Raw genomic sequence first — 20,839 nt, forward strand, 5'->3', positions numbered from 1 at the left:
ACTCACCAGGGAAGGCTTTACAGAGGAAATAGTATTATGAGCTTGGTCTTAGATGCCAAGTAAGATTTGGATAGGCCAACTGGAAGAGGAAACTTGAAATGCGTGAACATGAGGATCACAGTGAACGCTTAAAGATAACAGTACATAGGGCCTGGTCAGAGGACCCTGAGTTGGTAGATCCTAGCCCAGGGCCCTGGGGAGAAGCCTGAAAAGGGAGTATGGGGCAGGTTGTGATCAGCAAATGAGATAATATATGGGAAAGAGCTTTGTAAACTTCAAGGCAGCATAGAAATATAAGAAACTATTATTACAATAGCAGAAACTCTGGTGGTTGCCAGTGAAATAATATTTGTCTTAGGGCTTTGTTATTTCTTTTAGAGGAGATGTTTGCAGATCATTGCTTTGACTAGCTCTTCTCCATGTTCTGTTGCCTGTAGCTGTCTTTCTGTCTTACTGACTTCTTTTCAGCCATCTTTAGTACAAACGGTGAAACTGTAGAAAAACTTCAAGGCTTTGCTCTCCACTTCCTTTAAAGGTTCTTCATCTCTTTAAGAGTTTAAACTTCTTTTTATAACTGTGGCAGCTGCAACTCCCAGAGGTCCACCTAGCCTCCAGGTTTGTTTACCACTCAGCAGGGATTTGTTTACCACCTGGTAGGAGAAAGAGTCAAGAAGATAAAAGCCAATCAGGGAAGTAGAAAGACAGAGCCAGGCAGAAAATACCAAGAAAATAAGATTAGAAACACCAGGCTCATGTAGAGTTGACTTTAGCAATATGGTGACCCTGGGAAGCACGCTGAATGCACATGTTAAATCACTTTATTCTGTAGGTTGTTAGAGATATAGTACATCTTCTAATATGTGTCCACTGAACATGCCCCACCATTTTAAACTTTCATTTCCCAATCACTTCATTTTAAATTCCCAAATATGTACGTTTCTCGCTCTCACATTGTAAATTGTCTGGTCATATTTTATTTGGGGTGGAGTCTCACTTGTGCTGATGAATAGTTAATAAAATACCATTCATTCTGAAATACTAAGACAACAATGCTCTTCTTTAACATAATTATTCGATAGCTAAAGTGATATTGACAAGCTTGAGGTACCATTGATGCCCTAAAGTAACATCTGAATCCACAAGTCAAATTATTTTAAGCCAAGCCTAAGTGCATTTTATTATCTTTCTTTGAAAACTGGTGATCTGGTTACGGTGTGGATATAGTTATTTTTCATTAATTAGAATAGCCAGTGAACCAGAAATTCTGGTTATCAAAGAATCTGGAAACTCAGGGTTTTGGTGTAGGAGTATTTTATTGGTTAATGTATATTATTTATAAGTTTAAAGATAAAAAATATTGTCAAATTATTTTGTTCGTGGAACCATTTAACATGTATGCTTTTATAATCTATTTTTAGTCAGTCAGATACTCTAAATATGTTAACTTTGATCTTGCTAATTCACTTGAATATGGGGTAAGATACATGATTTTTAAGTATTTAAAAGATGCAATTTAAAATCATTGATTGAACTGGTTGTTTATAACTGGAAGCAACTGTTTCTTAGAGATTGGGGATTTATTGTGTATGACTTATATTAAGGGATAAATAGGTTCTGTAACTCAGAATGTCTTAAGCTGAAATTTGAGACCATCCTACACCATTAAAACATATTAATAAATCATTCATTCAATAACATTTGTTGCTCACCTACAAGTTTTACGAGAACTTTGTTAGCCAGAGGTATTTTTCAAATGTCAACATCTAGAAATTAGGTGGAGAACAATGAACTAATGGCTACATAGAAAGCTGGTAATTATCTTTCTAGAAAAGTCGTGCATTACTATTTGTATTGATGAGGATTTATTGGGAGTTCCCCATAAATTTCATTCAGAATAAAGAGTCAAGAGCAATCTGGGGCAATTCATGGAGAAGGCAAGTAGGCCCAGAAAGCAAGGAGGAGGTGCACACTTAGTTACAGTTCTTGTGCTATTTTATAAGCCGTCGCTACACTTTAAAATCTGACAGCCCATGGGCAAACTGTGGGTATTTCAGAGATTCCAGGTAGAACTGGCAGAAAGGTAATTGTATCCTGTGGAGCTTGTGGGAGAAGGTCGGAAGGATTCTTAGAGTTTATTAACCATTCTAAGGGCTTTCCTACACACCTTTCTTAGGAACTCTGAAGTTTGCCATTTACTCCTCACTGACCCCTTTAACTTTTAGCCTTTTCTTCCTTCCAATTAATTTTAAGTGTTGCTACAAGAAATCATATTACCAAGCTTCTACTTTGACTAATGTATTGAAACGACTTCTCAGTACAATGTGCATTTGACCCTAGGCATCTGAGTTTTTTTCCAACCAATTTTCATTACTTGCTAATAATGTCTACTCCTGTCAATTGGACAGGGTGTGCCTTTCCTTTACATAACTACTTACCCCTTCTATCTGGGGAGTCATTTATTTATTCTAGTTTGTGGCTACCTACTTTTTGTACCATGCTAGGTGCTGGTGGTACCAAAACATTATTTAGATTCCAGCAATCTCAAAAAGGAGCTCATAGCCTAGAGAGAACACAGACACCTAAGTAATTACAGAACAAAAGAAGAAGTGCTGTCATACAGCTGTGATGAACGAGGGCATGGGAACACGGAGGAGAGAGTTACTAACTCCCTCTGGAGGATCCCAGAAAGGCTTCACAGGAAAGGTGATGCTTGAACAGTTTTGTGAAAGATGAACATCTATTGTTCATATGTAAAGAATGGAGAAATAACAACAACCAAAAATAAAAGCAGGATTTGGGAAACAGCAAATAGTATAGTTGGAGTGCTTGCAGTGAGAAATGAGACATGGAGAAGCAAATAATCAAATCACACTTAGGCATATTTTTAAATTGAAATTAATTCAGAAATTCTCTTCAAGATGGCAGAATGAGCTGATGTATGGGAAGTTCCCCATCCAAGCTAAATAAATGGAGTGTTTTTAAAAGTACCTTTCTTGAGAGCTTGTTTGGAGATTCTAGCAGGAGAGTGTGGCTACTCACATACCTTGGATTGAAGAACGGTCCTCCTGTATCAGGGAAAGTTGTCCTCTTTGACTGAGCATGCAGCTTCGGGAGGCATGCACATGGAGAGGTGGGGGGGCGGGCGGGGACACCTGCCTAAGCAGCAGATCAGCCGAATCAGCCCTGGTGATCAATGGGGTGACAGATGTCACAGCCAAATTGCCCTCACATTCTGAAAGTACCTTTCTGAGCACAGTAACAAGAAAGGAAATCTCTAGTTGTGGGGATGAAAAGGGACCCCAAAGCAGTGTGTGGGACTTGAAGCCCCATTATCTATAGAAGTGCCTTATTATAAGGGCTAAAGTTGGGACCTACATCATTTGTAGGTCAAGGAAACACAAACAGGGCTGCGGAATAAACTCAGGAGAAATTCCATGCACTGATTTTAGGATGAGGTACAGAAGCATCCCATAGATGTTGCTATGTAGTGCTGTTATTGTCATTGCTTTCTACAATGTCTATATCTTCAGCTTTGGTTTCCTCTTTAACCCATGATTTGTTTACAAAAAGAGCTGACATGCTGCTGGGTGGGATTTGCTGTGGGGTGTGGTGGGAGTTTGCCTTTGGGTACAGGGGCACCCCATTTCTTCCTCGTGGTTGCCATAACAGGGACATTTGTTTCCAGTCACAGAATCTTCTCTGACAGTCTTTGGGATCAGAAGTCTCACTTTAGGGAACTGAATGGTATCTGTACCTCAGTGGGTGGATGTGTGGGCAGGCCTATTCCCACCTTGCATGGCAGCCATAAGTGACCCTTCCGCCAGTTATACCTGGAATCTTTCAAATATCCACCCAGTTTTCTGGCAGAATCTCCATCGTCCTCTCTTTTGTCTATGTGACTTTTGTTGTCAGTTTGTCTCAGTTTATTTCTTATATCTTTTACAAATTCCTCACTCTATGTTTTTCTGGCACCTTCACTCCCTTTACCCTGCGTATTCTGCTTTCCAGTGCCTTTTAGGATTTATTTGCCGATTTATTCTGTGATAACTTTGAAATTTTGCAAGGGAGGATGGGTAACCTTGTGTGTTTACTCAGCTATCCTGAAGAAGAAAACTATCTACTCTGTCGTCTAGTCCGTATCCCTGATTCTTTAAAGCCTAAGGATCCTGTATTATTTATTAAGGTTGCTCCATAGCCACTGAAGGAAAGTAAAATTGCTTTAACACCTGAAAGGATAGGAAACTGTTGTTTTTTACACTTATGTGATATTTCAAGATAGTACTAGTCCCTCAGGAGTAACTCTGGAATATCATGGTGTCCCTTTGTCTTAGAGATTCCATCTGCTAAAACACTATGTCCTCCCACACCTGCCATCTGAGTGAGCTACTCAAGTATGGTGTGACTGATGGGTAGTTTTGTCAGTTTAGCAAAAGGAGGGCTTTCATAGTAGCCTATGAGACAGCTTCGATTTGTGGGGCTATGTAACACTAGGTTTAAATATCCCCTTTTCTGTCCAAGTCCGGAGCCAAAAAAAAAAAAAAAAAGGATTCAAAGACATTACTTAGAAGGCTTTCAGAGTGGTTCCTGGAATCCGGGAGCCTGGTATATTTGATTCAAACCTAAAAAAACTCTACAGACTGGAGACCAGCTAAAGTGACCTGTGGCAGCAGAGCAGGGGTTGTATCTGAGGAGGGACCACCTTCACCGGACAGCAGCAGGTCAGGGGTTCCTTTTTCCTAGGGACCAGGTAAGGAATCTGTAGTGTCCGCCTAGGGTCATTTACAAATGAAACCCAGGAGGGTCGAAGGAACCTCAGCCAACACAGGCTGCCATGTTCTGCTCAGATGTCGGAGCTGAGGGGGAGCCACAAGCCAAAAGAGAGAGGCTGCCCACGTGGCGTGTCCCACCCGAGCGTGCGGGAGAGAGGGCTTCAAACACTGGCCGGGGGTGGAGGAAGCCAGCACAGATCACACAGGTGTCAGTAAAGTAAGATGTCCTGCCCCGTATCTCCTCTCCTTCCTTTATGACCTCTTCAACCTTGGGGATGCCGCAGGCAACCCACCCAGTGGGGGAAAAAGAATAGAATTTCTAGGTAGGAGAATAAGAAAGTCACTTGTGCCACCTCCCTTCACTGTCAGCTTCTAACCTGAAGCAGACCTGAGCTGGGGAAATGGGAAGAAACTGGAAATCTAAATGCAGTGCAGAGCTTGGAAATGACCAAGTACATGAGATGGTACTTGGTAATTTAATGATTGATAGGAGACATCCTGGAGATTAACATGTCCAGAGAGCATCTTAATAGCCAAGAGTGTCCGGAGAATTTGTGGGACCTGGCTGAAATTTCCTCAGGGCAAAGAGAATAAAAATACCACAGGTTGCTTCATGAGTGCACCTTTCTTATTATCTCAATGTCTTACTTGTTCAAAGCAACATTATTACAGACACAATCCCCACCCTGCCTCAGGGCGAGTGCTACACACTGTGGACTGGTCCTGACCTCTCTCTGGCAGAGTCCTCTTAGGCAAAGTGTGGGACAGGATAATCTGGGGTCTTAGAATCCTAGTCCCACCATGACATGTTGTCACAGCTCTGAATTTTTGTTCTGTTAACTGGTGCTTTATCAATTCCATTAGTTCAGGAATCTGAGCTTTTTTTTTCTAATATTAAACCCTAGATGCAAGGAAAGAAAATGAAGACCTCCAGATCAGTGGTTTTTAAAGTGAGCTCCCTGGACCAGCAGCATTAACATCATCTGGGAGCTTGTTATACATGCAAATTCTCAGACTTACAGAGTAAGAAACTCTGGACCTGCGATTCAGCAAACTACATTTTAAAAAGCCCATGAAGTGGTTCTGATCCACACTAAAATTTGAGCACTGTAGATGCTCAACAGAACCTCACTTTACTAAGCTGTATTACGACTTCAGTATTTCTAAATTTCTTTGCACTTTTTAAAAAGGAGGGATATTTCCTGGCATAATATGAATCATTTGGGAAAACTCTATTGCATATGATTCCTCTCTCATTTTGGAGGATGTTATTCAAATACCACTTGGGTTCCTTGAGTATAGAATTTCTGAAACATGTTGCTTGAACAGAGGTGAGTCTATTACAGTCTGAATTCCAGCCAAAGTGTCTCCTAGTAATTAAGCTGGAGCCCTGGCAACAGAAAAATCTGGGTTTGAGTTCTGTTATTTGCTTCTTACTAATTTTATTATTATTATTATTATTATTATTATTTTGGCCGGGCTGTGTGGCTTGTAGAATCTTAGTTCCCCAACCAGGGATTGAACCCGGGGCCACAGCAGTGAAAGCACCAAGTCCTAACCATGGGGCCAGCAGGGAATTCCCAATCTTGAGTAAATTGTTTAACATTTCTAAACCTCAGTTTCATAAAATTTGACACCAGGATGACAACAGTCTTACAGGACTGTGGAGAGGATAATATACGGCATATATAATGTGAGCAAAACAGTTAATTCAGGGCTTGATGAACAAATACGCTTTCAGTTCAATGGTGGTTGTTATTATAACTGAGATGTCCTCCACACAGTTTGGACTGCACCTCAGGTGTCCTAGTCTATTTCCAGAAAAGACAGTTTGCCACAGACCTGCCACAGTCCAAGAAGCCCAGAAGTTCAGTAGTTTATTCCTCTCACAGGCCACAACTGTTCCAGACTTCCCCAGAACTCATGAGTATCCTCATTCAGAAGTTGACCCAACTTTTTCTGTAGTTTTTTCTTTTTTCGTGATTAAGGAGAAGGCAGCCTCAGTGAGATGTCTGAAACATAGAACTTGGACAACCTTCTTGCCCTTCCCAGCGGCCGTGAATTTTGGAGTGACAGGATCCCCTCCTTGACTTTGGTAGCACTACTTGACTTCCATGGCTAGTTTTCTGCTCCAGACCAGCAACTTCTAAAATAATAATTATACCAAACAAAAGCCTTAATTTCTCAGTCTGAAAGCATTTGAATTCTAGATAATTGTTACAATAGAGTTTTCTCCTAGAGCGGTAAGTATCTATTGCACTATCTTTGGGTTACAGTAGGCCATTTAGGTGATTTTTTCAGGACAAAGGGAGTATTTGGCTTTTCCCTTTTTTGTGAGAAAAAAAAAAAAACCTCCAATTTTAAAGTCCTTCTAGTTTCTATCAGTCCTACCAAATTTTAAAAATATAGCAGCTAGTATAATAGAGTCATTCAGAACAATGGATTGAAAAAAACCCTGTCATCCAATCCTAGCTCTGCCTCATGCAACTTGTGTGATGTGGGAAAGATGTTCACCCTCCCTAAACCTCCACTGAACCATCTACAAAGTGAGGAGAGTCCAAAGAGCATCTCCTTCATTGCGTTGTTGGGAGGGTTATATGAGAAATCAAAGGTAAAGCATTTAGCTTGGTGGCTGGTACGTGGAAAGACTTTTAGCTGTTGTGTTGAGTCTTTTGAGCAGCAGACATCAAGCTAAGCTTAGAGGGGCAAGAGATTAATTGGGGAATATGCCTGTGAAGGATAAAGGGGAGGAAGCCAGTGAAGGCAAGGTGGACTCATCTGACACCTGAGAAAGGAGAGGGGGAAGGAGGGGTTGGGCCGAGCGAGTCTCGTGCTGTAGCGCAGCTCTGAGGAAGTTTTGGCCAGGCTAATGGAAAGTCTTCAAGCTGAACTTGTCCTTTGGAGGGTGCTGCGTCCTACAGGAACAGGTCATGACTAGTATTCTGCCATGCTAACTCACTGCCAGGAGCAGCTAGGGGAAGTGTGGCCTTGGCACAAATGGATGGTAGTTTCAGAGGGGCAGTAACTCAATCTATCAGTCAACATGCCTCCTGCAGGATGAGACTGAACAGTATGTTTTCATGGCCATCACAGCTGTTTTTGTTGTTATTTTAGGATAAGTCAGAGTTGCCTTGGACAACCGTTCAGACTGGACCCTGCACAACAGCAGTGGTCAAGGGGTAAAGAGAGGCCTGAAATCCAAATCCTGCTGCAACTGCTAAGCCGGACCCCTATGGAGCAGGTACACCTGGAGGGGACACTTTCGTCTAATTCACACAAAGGTGTATCGGGTCAGGGGTATCTGGTTAAGGCATTTTATGCTACCTGAAAGCACAGAAACTTTGAGAAGAGTAGTATCTGTGTGCATACATGAGCCTCAAGTCACGAGTAGGAGGGGGGCACTCTAGTGAGATCCATTGGGAACTCACACCGTAAACTAGAAGGCCCATTAGCATAGCATTAACTTACTCTCTGGAGGAAGGGGCAGGATGTGGAGGATCTTTTCCAACCAAAAATGTGAGTTTTGGTAATTAATCATTTGAATATAAGAGTGTCTCTTCTGTTGAAAGCAATCAAACTCATCACCCAGTGAGAAGGGTGAAGTTCTAAAGACTTCATTTATCTCAGTTCCTTTGTACTCAGCAGTGTCTGTGCAAATTGCTTATAAAGTGAAAAGCATGGGGGAAAAGGCACATAGAAGTCTTCTGAGGAAAGCTTTATTTTAACTCTAGGCATGATTCTCCATTTATTATCAGAGGGAACTATATCAAATATTCCTGTGCTGGAAACAATGATTAAAAGCACCTTTTCATTTGAATCTAAAAAAAACAAAAGCATGAAGGCTGTTACAAAAAAAATGAAACCAGTGCCTGGTCTTCCAGCTCTGAAGAAATGAATGACACAGTACATGACAGTGTGACTCTGGCTGCCCACCATGGTTTTGTGTGGCACAGACACCTAGAGCAGGTTCATCTGTGATGGGTTCACACAAAGGTGATGAATTAGTTAACAGTCTACATAATCTTCATGTGCCACAGCTAAGATTTCAGGTATTTTAAATCTAGATGAAGGCACTTTGCTTATCCTGTGTAAATGGAACTTACAAACAGAACTGCAATTTCATTTAATAGCTATAAACCATTACTCTAATGGTTTGGCAAATACCTGTGAGGATAGACTGCAATATTTCATCCAAGAAAGGACTGAATATTAAATAAATGTAACCTCCCAATGGGTTCTACTTTAACCCCCTACTAATTTTGGAGGGTGGATTTAAAAGCTGAAAGCATTTTAGAGTAAATGTTAGGGGTGGATGCAGCAGGTTCTGTGGTGCAGATTAGCACTTTATCCCGGTAATCACAAATCCTTTTTTCATCTTCCATTATCACTTCGAACTCATCATTGTAAAGTGCAGAACTTAACTCAGAATTTGGAAACACCATTGCTTCATGTCTAACATCCTGCTGGGGGATTTAAGCAATTAACTAATTTCTCCACTCATGCTTATTATTTTCTTGGAAAAAAAAAAATCTAACACCAAACATTTAGAGATCTTATCTAGGTTGATATCAATGGAGTCAAAAGTGCATGGCTGATGAAATGGAAAGAGGAATCATCTTTCCGTAGTTAGAGAATATATCAAAGGGACCATCTCTTGATTCAAAGAATGAAGTGTCATCAAGGGACTTTCAAATAAGAGGCCTCATAAGTTGGAAAATCTGTATGGTGTCTAGAGCCAGAAAAAATGGTTTCTATAATTATCTTCTGTAATTAAAGATATTTTTTGATGTTGGCTGATGATAGAGTGAGAGGAAAATAGGACAATGCCCCAAGGACAGATGTGTTAAGGAGAAATGTGATAAGGAAAGGGGAAGTTTTCTTATGGAGCATAATAAAAATTTAGTTTCATTTGATTCATAAACTTTTTTCCTTCTGAAGACATATCACTTATATGCCCTACAAACGAACATTTGATGGTTAGAAAAAAGAAACTATGGGAGGGGGAGACACAAAAAATTGACCATGTTGGTAATGACCAGAACAAAATAACAGCAGCTACAAACACTTAATTATAACTGGCTTAAAAAAAATCTGAAACTGCAAGAGGAAAAACGTGCTGAAATCTTCCGATTATCCTATAGCAATTACCAGAAAACCAATCAAAAGACAATTTAGATTTTTAGAAAAGTGTGACTTATCAATTTATTCAATAGAACTTTTCTTTATTTTTTCTTTTAAAGCTAATTAGATGGTGGTTTAAAAACATTGCATTTCACAGGAACACAGATTTTGACTAATAGCATGGACCCATAAACCAGACCAGAGTCACATCTTTCACTGTCGGAAGGACTGTCCCTGTCACTACACCTATTCAATTCCTAAGCCTTTTCTTGGTTTCCAGATTTTCCTATATTCAGCTGCTGCACCTGCAGCATATCCAGAAACTGCTGGGAGGAGACCCCTGTTTCTGACAACAAAGCAGGCATGGGGTGCAGCACCACGTTCTGATGAAAAAATAACATCCCTATGAATTTTCTAAATTGCATAATGTTTTTCAAGTGACAGGAAAAGGATACAAATACATATAATGAACCGATGTGAGGCATAAATTAGCCCCCTTTGTAGCCTGATGGGGATTTAAGAAAAAAAAGAGTACATGATACACGAATCTCCGTCCTCTTCTCACCTCTCCTCCCACTCCGGACACCACCACCCCCACCGCAAACCGATCCACTCTGGCTCACAGCACATCTCATTTGTCTACAGATGGAACAGCAGCCGCCACCCAGAATCCACTAGTGTACGTATACACCAGCATTGAAACCGTTTTCCTCCCACAGAGAGCTTGAGATGCTTGTAAGCACAGGCACACACACGTGCACGCACACACAAAGAGAGGTGGGAAGGTGTTTGAAATTGAGGGTAAGTGTTCCCTTCCATTTTGGGGATGGACCAGCTGTAGATGAGTTCCTTTTTTTAATCACTACATTCATAGATGTAATTCCTAATGGCGACTCTTTCAAGAGAGGTTTGTGTGATACCTGAAAGCTGAACTAGCTCTGCGTTCAGGGGAAAAAAGAAAGAAAAAGCAGCCTCTGCTGTATTGCAACTTGCTTTTCATTGGAAAGATGCTGAAGGCAGAAGTGTACAATTGCTTGCCTTTCAATATTCCATTTGCAAGAACATCTTTTTATTGATCTCTGTCTATACATCCTGAAAGTGTGTGGTGTTAATTTGTTTTCTGAGATATAGATCACAGAGTGTTGCTAACACTTATGCTTCCCATTAAGGTTCTTTGTCATGTGGTTTATTTCGACTTCTTCTGCAGCAAGCTAACATCTGCTGTTGAAGACAGAACTCTGTGCAAATCTAAGCAAACAAAACAAAGCAGAACAAAACCAGTTCCTGTGAAAGCTAAAGTCCAAGTAACTTCGATGGCAGTTTATTTCACAGTAGAAATATGTTTTGTTTTGGCATGTATGGGTGCTTTAGTAATCACTGAAAGTTAGTTTCATAGACAACTTCATGGTGACAAATTCTTCTCTCATTCATTGAACTCAAAAGAAAAATGGGGTTTTCACATTGACGTGTTTTGCTGAATTTTAAAATGGGAGGGGATTTTTGAAATTAAAATTCTACTTCTCCACTTATTCAAGTATAACAAGAGTTTTAATGGATTGAGAGGATTTTTCAAATTATTTTATTAATGCTACAATTATTGAGCACTACCAACATGCTGCTGGCTCTTGTGTCAGAAAGTTTATTAACACTGTTGCATTTTGCCTTCTCAATAGCCCACTCAGATACATGTTCCCCCCATTTCACAGATGTAGAAACTAAGGCTCAGAGAATTTTAATGGTTTACCCATAGGGCAGATTACAAGGCCTGCCCATTGGTTGAGTATTTATTCAGAATGATTCTGAATGCTGCAGGTAAAAGAAGGTCATGATTTTAAATCTCACTGGGCTCATAAAACAGGCATTACACTGAGGGTTTATATTACTATTTCCATGGCCCTGGAACTTCATATGCATAAAGTGTTATTTTCTGACATTATGTAGCTTGATTTATTTTTATGGTAAGTCCATTGTAGAATTTGATACATATTTAAACAAGAAAAAGGATATTAAATCTTAAAAGATCATTTATATAAGATTAGAGAAGCTCTCCTAAATACACACGTGTGGATAAGGGAAATGTTAACTAAACTGCATTTCATATCTGAGTCATATTCTCTTCCTGCTTTTCTCTGTCTGAAAAGTTTTTCAATCACCATTTTTTCACTGAGGGAAAAAGGCATTTGGCTCATTCTTTTCAATAGGTCCTGAAATACTGGAGATATTAGACTATATGTGAAACAGGTAATTTATTTAAAGACGTCCAAGGAAGGTCTTGATGTTTAAAAGCTTTAGATATAGCTGATCGACATGGGCACATTGCAAAGACTTTCTTTTGTTCTTTTTATCCAGGCAAGTGTAACCGAGCAGGAACCTATGGGGCTTTCCCAGGACAGACCCCTCCTCTATATACTCTGCCTTAGCTCCTCTCTGAAGTACTTAGATAAAAGTAGCTGATGCACAGGTCCTGAGTTGTTTTGCAGATGCTAAAACCCCCATTAAGTAAAAGAAATTAACTACCTGATGACCATGAGCATGTAGCCCCTAAACCTGCTGGAGCCTGAGGATTGATAAGTGACACCATCCAGTTACCTCACCATCAACCAATCAAAGAATTGTGCACAAGCTAACCACATACCCTGCAACTCCACTCCCTCACCTGGGATTTAAAAATGCTTTCCTCGGGCTTCCCTGGTGGTGCAGTGGTTGAGAGTCCGCCTGCCGATGCAGGGGACGAGGGTTCGTGCCCCGGTTCGGGAAGATCCCACATGCCGCGGAGCGGCTGGGCCCGTGAGCCATGGCCGCTGAGCCTGCGCGTCCGGAGCCTGTGCTCCGCAAAGGGAGAGGCCACAGCAGTGAGACGCCTGCGTACAGAAAAAAAAAAAAAAAAAAAAAAAAAAAAGCTTTCCTCAAGCCCATTGGGGAATTTGGGTATTTTGAGCACTAGCTGCCCTGGACTCCTTGCTTGGTGCCCTGCAATAAAAGCTGCGCTTTCTTGCACCACAACCTCGTGTCAGTAGATTGGCTTTACTGCCCATGGGCAAGCAGACTCAATTTTGGTTCAGTAACACAAATACATCTCAGACCTCTATAGCAAGGCCCACAGAGAAAACGATTCTCTTTTTAGTAGCCTACATCTCCTGCCACAGGACTTTTACTCTAGGTCCTGCCTGGCTGCCCTGAGGACACGTAGGATGTCGGCACACATATAACCCATGAACTGTGGTCCATGGCAAATTGGTTGGGAAGGTCTGGCTCTGTTCAAGAAGGAGGACTAATTTCCCAGAGAGAAGTCTAGAGGTGCCCACATGGCAGCTTGACACTTTCAAACTTGCAGAGCCTTCACTCAAATTTATCCAGATTATTCCTATTGTTTCACCTCCCCCTCCCTTTCCCCTTCCTGTTAGTGCCCTTTCTAGCCTAAAACTAGAAACTTAAATTTATAACAAAAGCATTGAGTGATCATCAGGTGGAGAAGTATATGGACTATAATCTGAGATAAGAAAGGAAAATCTCAAGTGAGTTTCCTTTAGAACAGCTACTACCTGACTCACATTGGACCTTTTGTCTACACGTTACTGAACAATGAAATTCATTTTATTATCTCACTATTTTAGCAATGTCATGGGCCTACATGAACAATTCTGGGGAAGGAACCAGCTATAATAGGGGGAATTTCATTCCTGATTTTTTTTCATATTTGGGAATTTTATTTATATTTGCAATAAAGAATTATAGACATGGGGTAATAAAACTGTGGCAGAAAAGTTAGAATAATGAAGTTGAAAATAATATTTTTATTTATTTATTTTTCTTTTCTTTTGCTATTTAGTGACTGATTATTTTCAATGATCAAAAAAAAATTTTTTTTAAATATTTTCAAAGGATGTATCTGATCAGGGTTTAGTATCCAGAATATATAAAGAACTCATACAACTCAATGACAAAAAGAAAAATGACCCAGAACTTTCCTGGTGGCACAGTGGTTAAAAATCCACCTGCCAATGCAGGGGACATGGGTTCGAGCCCTGGTCCGGGAAGATCCCACATGCCATGGAGCAACTAAGCCCATGTGCCACAACTACTGAGCCTGCACTCCAGAGCCCATGAGCCACAACTACTGAGCCCATGTGCCACAACTACTGAAGCCCGTGCACCTAGAGCCCATTCTCTGCAACAAGAGAAGCCACTGCAATGAGAAGCCCGTGCACCACAATGAAGAGTAGCCCCCACTCGCTGCAACTACAGAAAGCCCGCGTGCAGCAAAGAAGACCCAACGCCGCCATAAATAAATAAATAAATAAATAAATAAATTTCCAGAGATACTTAAACTAGATTACCCTGTATTTTGTTCATTTATTTATTCAAAAATGATTTATTGTTATGTATTATGTACCAGGCTTCAGGGTAGATTTTGAAATTGTGAGGACCAATCTTGTAGCAATTAGTCACATGCAGCTATTTAACTTGAACTAAATAAATAAATTAAAATTAAAATACTCTTAATCACATAAGCCACATTTCAAATGTTAAATCATCACCGTGGCTACCAGCTACCATATTGGACAGCACAGATATGGAACATTTCCACCGTTGCAGAAGGTTCTATTGGGCCACATTGTTCCAAAGATTTAATGGTAAATAAGAAAACTATGGTCCTTGCTGGTAATTATAGTGGTGGGTGAAGAGTTTTTTTTTTTTTTTTTCTCCAAAGTAAAGACATGAATACTGTGTTCTCTGCTATAATAAAAAGAAAATGCATGTGTTTGAAGTAGCATAATGTGGTGAAAGAGGAAAGCCTTTTTCAGGGAACATTTAAGCTAAGATATGAAGGAGGAAAAGAAGCTAGTTATGCAAAGGGTGATATCTCATTATCCCACCAGCAAAACTATGGAACACCATGCTCTGTTTTCTGGTCATTGCCCTCTGCTGCTTTTCTCTACTGTTTTATCTTGGGGAACTGGATCTAACTCATGGTAAGGATCTAGCTATGACATCTCATCTGAAACTTGAATTCTGAACTTGAAGCTCCAGGTCTAAGAAATATCATCACCTATTACTATGTCCATCTGACTCCAAAGTTTATATTCCTCTTTGGCACACTCAGAGGCAATCAGGGACTATATCATCACTCTGTATCCTTCTGAGAGTCCCAAACATATGGGCACTTGAAAAATATTGTTTTGAGTTAAGACAAAAATGCCCTAGATGCCCTCCATTAGCTCAGATGCAACAGACAAAAATAGACACTTCATGTCTCCTCGGAACTCATCCCAACCTCTTACATTCACATTTCTGGGGCACCACCATTCTCTCAGTGTCGAAGAGTTAAAACATCAAGTCTTGCTTGTCTTTCCCCCTTATCCCATCAGCTACGGAGCCTATTGATCCTTCCTTTCTATTCTCTCTGCCAACACTCAGTCCATTCCTCATCACCTCCTGTTACCTAATGTCCTAGTTTTCCGACCCTTTCCAGTTCTGTACCTAATACTCCTGCACACAAACCCAAGATGGTTCCCCATTCCCCACACTCAACTTGATATTCAAGGCTCCCCAACATCTGTTTCATTTTTTTCCTTGCTGACCATATCTCCATGCTGTCTGTCCATCTGGTCATCAGAATGCCTTCCTTATCTCATCTTTTTTCTTAACACATACTGTAGTCAATCCTGATTTATTTCTACTAACGATCTTCCTTACACATAGAAGCCATTCATTCATATAACCGATACTTATTAAATTCCTACCACGATCAGGCCATATGCTACAAGCTGTGGATATATACAGACAGGCACAATTTCTGCCCCCGGGAAGCTTGTTATCTATTCCCTTTTCTCTGCTAGTCTCAACCCTATTCACACTATTCACGTACAGGACTTCACTGCCTTCCCTCCCCCCAGCTTACAGCAGACAACCTTTCTCTGAATTTCCTCAGCATTTACTGTTCTTAGCTCATATTTTGACAATTGGTTCATTCAACCAACAAACTTTTTTAAAAGCAGTCACTACATGCCAGAGACTTTGCTATTTTCTGTGAAAAATATAATATTATAAAATATGCAATTTCTTCCTTTGAACCACTTAACAGTATTTACATAAGTGACAATAGTAATAAGTGATGGCCGTACAACAGGGGCTCAGAGGGCATGTCACATTGGTTACCATTTAGTACTACCAAAGAACACACAGTAGGCAGCAGAGCTACGATCTGAACTGTGTCCACCAGCCTCCAAAGTCCAACTTCCTCTTGCACATTTTCAGGAGCAGTCAGGGATTGTATCGCCTCTCAGTATTACTCTGAATGCCTAAAACTTATTGACACTTCAGAAATATTTGTTGAATAAAATGATTAGTCCTGTCTTCATAATGTCTTGATCCAAACATCAAATAAGACCTTTTCCTGGGAGTGGAGGAGGCAACTTGTCTCCAGAAGGTGCAGTGGTGTCTGGGTTGCGACGTGGAGATTTGTCAGGGCAGACACGTCTCATCTGCTGAATAAAGGGATGTGGTAAAGAGACGGTCAGAAAATACCATGTTGAGTTCCAACTGATCTCACTGAGCAGATGAGATCTCTCTATAAAATGATAATAAATTTAGAGATTCTTCTGGGCTGAGGCGTGCTTGAAAGGGTAGAGTTAAGAGGTGAAACTCAAACAATCTGAGTGTTTAAAATGCTTTTTTTTTGGTTGTTCAGTACGTAAAATTTTACAAAGACCATTTTATTAAGTGAAACAAACACGTAGAGAGCACCTACTGAATGCATGTGTGGGCTCGCGCGTGCGTGCACACACACACACACACTTCTAGGTGCTATGAGGAGGTCCAAAAAGAATAATAATTAAGTATCCACCAGCATGATAAAGGAGCTATCTACTGACAAAAATGTTGCTAATGATCTAGAATATAATGTAATTGAGTGCTAATGGAAGTACAAAGATGCAGCAAGAGTATTGTAGAGTGAGAAATTCATTCCAGCTGAGGAAGCTTGGATGACTTAATGGGCAAGGTAGGCTTTAAGTGAGCATGAAATATAGCTAACTATTGACGGCAAACGTTACATGAAAAGGCATGTCAAGTAGAGAAAACAACCAGAACAAAAGCCAGAGCAATAAGGTTCAGGAAAGAAACAAAGTGCATTGGGCAACATATCCACAAAGGTCAATAGAGAGTCTGCCAGGGAGGGCCTTGCACCCCAGAGCCAGGCAATGGGATTGTATTCTCTATGTGGGGACAGTAAGAAGCCATCTGAAATTTGAGGACCAAAAACCAAAATGATGTAAGATCGGTAACAGTGATGAGTGATAAAGGCAGAGTGTCCTTTGCATTTAGGGGATGGAAAAACTTTGAAACCTCCAAGTCAGCAAGGTTACAGCACAAATGGCCAAGCTGCTGGGATGAGGGAAGTGTATTTAGTGCACGCCTAGCTCGCTTTATTATTACTGGTGTTAGAATTAAAATATGACAAGCGTTTTCCAAAGTAATTTATTAGATCCTCTCCACTTACACTCTTCCATTATATTCTGCATTTCCTCCTAGCACCCCTGAAACTGTGAAAGATTGGCTTTATTGTATTAGTTCATATTTTAATTGCATTTTACACTTTCTAAAAGACTTACAACCGCTAATACTTTGTGATGAATAAGTAGTCATTCGTGACCACTATTTATTTTTAGCAATGCATCACAAAATCAGAGTGCAGATATTTTTGCATCGAACCAAAATATTCCTGCACAAAGAAACCTCTTTAGGAAAGCAACGGGATGTCAGAATGAAAACCAAGCTTTTTTTCAGAAAAAAAGCTGGAGCTGCCTTTATGTATGGATGCATCTTCTACTAACTAGCTGTTTGACCAGTATTATATATATATTTTTTTAATCTTTAAAAACGATGAGAATTATTCTCACTGCTCTCTGTGGCCTCACCTATCTCTAAAATGGGTTCCTAGCATATATAAAGACACTCAAGGTTTGAAATTCAATACCACATATGTTCTTACTTCATGTAATGTTTTTGAATTAAGTCTTGTATTAACCATATTTGAAGGATGCTTACAAAACACAGTAGCACTGGCATTTCCTATTTCAAGACAGAGAAATATTCGGGGTATATCTTCACAACATGAATGAAATCTCTTACAATAAAGAGAGGCTGTGGAGTCAGTCCAACCCGAGTTTGTGTCTCTAATTTGCCACTTACTAGCTTTGCAATTTGGAGCAAGACAGCTCCTCTAAATCACAGTTATTTCATCTGTAAAATGGAGATAATAATCAGGCTGTGTAAAGACTTGTTAAATTAACTGAAAATAAAACAGGCAAAGTCTTAGCACAGTGTTTTCCTATGTAATAAGCACTCTAATATTACCTGCTAGTCTAATAATTACCTGACAATGCTGGAAAAATGAATTAGGCACGGTCCCAGCCCTTGAGAAAAACAGCTTGGAAAGGGAGATGCGGCATATTAACAACACTGTTGCACAGGAAAGAAAAGGGCTATCTGTGCTGAAAGCAGCACAGATAGAAGACTGGAAGTTCAGAATGGGCATTTGTCTGTTTTCTATTTAGGGTTTGTACCACTGACCTTCGGCCAGCGGTCTAATAGCCTACCTTCTGACAGCTTTGTATCGCTTCTCACTCTTTGTTCGCAAGATGCACATGAGAGGATTCTCCCTGGAGCACGCTTGAGTGTTAGGATGCAGAAGCAACTCTTCCTGTAGCTTCTCTGGTAATGCCACTCCACGTTAGGAAGGTGGTAGCCAGTAGAACTTGGAAGAGTTCAGGTTACATGGCCCCTACTGTGGTAGGGTGCAAGGACTCCACCACTGAAAGAGAGAGTTCTTTGGAATAAGACTTGGCACCTCTAAGAATCTTTCCTCCGCTCATAAAAATCTACTCTCTATTTCCTTGATTCTATTGTATAGGAGGCATACCATTGTTTTAATAACAGCATATGCGTGTGGCAGGATGAAGCTGGGGAACCCAATACATTAAAGTAGATGTCATTTTGTTAAAAACATTCCAGTTTCAAAAATGGTAAGGTGTTTAACATAAATGTGCATCTAAAAATTGAAGGAGTGGGCTTCCCTGGTGGCGCAGTGGTTGGGAGTCCGCCTGCCGATGCAGGGGACACGGGTTCGTGCCCCGGTTCGGGAAGATCCCACATGCCGTGGAGCGGCTGGGTCCGTGAGCCATGGCCGCTGAGCCTGCGCGTCCGGAGCCTGTGCTCCGCGATGGGAGAGGCCACAGCAGTGAGAGGCCCGCGTACCACAAAAAAAAAAAAAGAAAAAAAAAATTTGAAGGAGTGTAACCCGTTCTAGAGAAGCCGTGAGGACGCACTGCATCTAAGTCCAGGCTAACTCTACAGCTCCTTCAGGCACACATTCCCTCATTCAGCAGTTATTCATTGATTGTTTGGTGTATGACCTTCAGGGCTGTGAATGAGTTGTGTTAGGACATGGTTCATGTGAACAGGAGCTCTGAATTTAGACAGACATGTGCGATTCCAGTGTGGTGAGGTAAGTGTTGATAGAGATGGATACAAAGTGATACTACAACATCAAGGAAGTAGTGACTAATGACCTGGACCACAGGAGTGGGGGGACTTTGGGAACCTTTGGAGAGAAAGTGGTTACTGAAGGATGAGTGGTCCATGTGTCACACCTCCATCCTTTCAGAACGAAACCACACAAACCAGGGCTAGGACCACAGCTGTGCTGTGAGAGCCATTTGTGATGGCCCCGGGTCCAGAATCTGTCCGGACCAATGATCATTTCAATCATTCTGACCTGCAGATCTTTGCTCTTGTGTCCATGACCTGTTTCTGCTGTTTCAGCTCTCAAAGCTCATCTCAGACTTCTTTCCAGACACCACCTGGGACCCATAGTTTCTTGCTCCAACCTCAGCTTTCCCCCTTAGCTACCTTTATTCTCTACCTCCACACACCATGTCTACAGGTAAAAACCACAAGTGCTCTCTGCCGTTTGCCGAAGTGACCCAGCATCACTCATCTCTCTTGTGACAGGGGAAGAAGAGAAACTTGGAAATACTTCAGTCTGGGAGGAGGGGAGGAAAGAATTGTGAGCAAACAGAGGAGCAATGGGGGAAGAGTTTCAGGATTTTATGCTTTACTTGATCTGTAACAAGGGGACGAGTGAGAGAGAAATGAACGAGGGTATGCATATATGCCCAGGACATCGATGGCACATAATAGATTGCCAATAAATGCTTCTTTTCCTCCTAGGCTCATTTGATAGGCCGCTTCTGTCAGAGAAGTTCTGTTGGGTCCAGTGGAAGCCAGACGAGACTCCTTCCACACGTATGTTCAGAGCTAGCCTCCAGAACATTACCTGGATAACTGGCCCGACGGTAAGTGAAAACTTCATGATGATTTCACAAGTTTCTGACTTAATTGCCACCCCCCACCTCTCCTAACATGTGCCTGAGCAAGGGTCAATCCTGATGCTTGTTGGGACAATCTCACGTTGCATGGAGAGCTGTTGCGTTCTTTGGTTGATCAAATCTTTTGGGACTGAGAATTCTTACTAAAAAAATGTGTATGCACATGTGCACATATATGTGCACGTGTACATGTGTGTGTGTGTCTCTGTGTGTGTTCGTGTGTGGGTAAAGTATGTGGCTAAGGGGAAGCCAGAAAAAAAGGAGGAAGATAAAGAATGATAACCCCCAGAATTTCTGTGTGGTTTAGGTCAGAGCCAAATGGAATATACGATATTTGGATATTACTATTATTTTGAGATTCTTTTTATATCTATAAAACATTTTTGCTAAAATACATCTTGCATAAACTGGAGGATACATAAGTCCTTACTCTGATGTGCAGTTTATAGGCCTAGGAGAAGCACTGGATTTGCATGGAGTGTGGTGATGTCAATTCCTGACCACGAGAATGGATTCATTGGTATCTTTCTCCAAGGCAGCCAGAAGGAGACATAATTC

General features: G+C 41.0%; 1 long non-coding RNA gene across 1 annotated transcript in view; it reads left to right on the top strand.

Annotated features, from left to right (window-relative positions):
- Positions 1–20,230, top strand: part of LOC136794451 (uncharacterized) — a 179,143-nt gene extending 158,913 nt beyond the window's left edge. Inside the window, exon 3 of the long non-coding RNA XR_010841216.1 lies at positions 20,124–20,230. This is a non-coding gene — a long non-coding RNA (uncharacterized lncRNA). The remainder of the gene's footprint in view (positions 1–20,123) is intronic.
- Positions 20,231–20,839: the final 609 nt, after the last annotated feature.

The sequence above is a fragment of the Kogia breviceps genome, chromosome 1 (genome assembly GCF_026419965.1).
Source record: "Kogia breviceps isolate mKogBre1 chromosome 1, mKogBre1 haplotype 1, whole genome shotgun sequence".
Taxonomy (NCBI): domain Eukaryota; kingdom Metazoa; phylum Chordata; class Mammalia; order Artiodactyla; family Physeteridae; genus Kogia; species Kogia breviceps.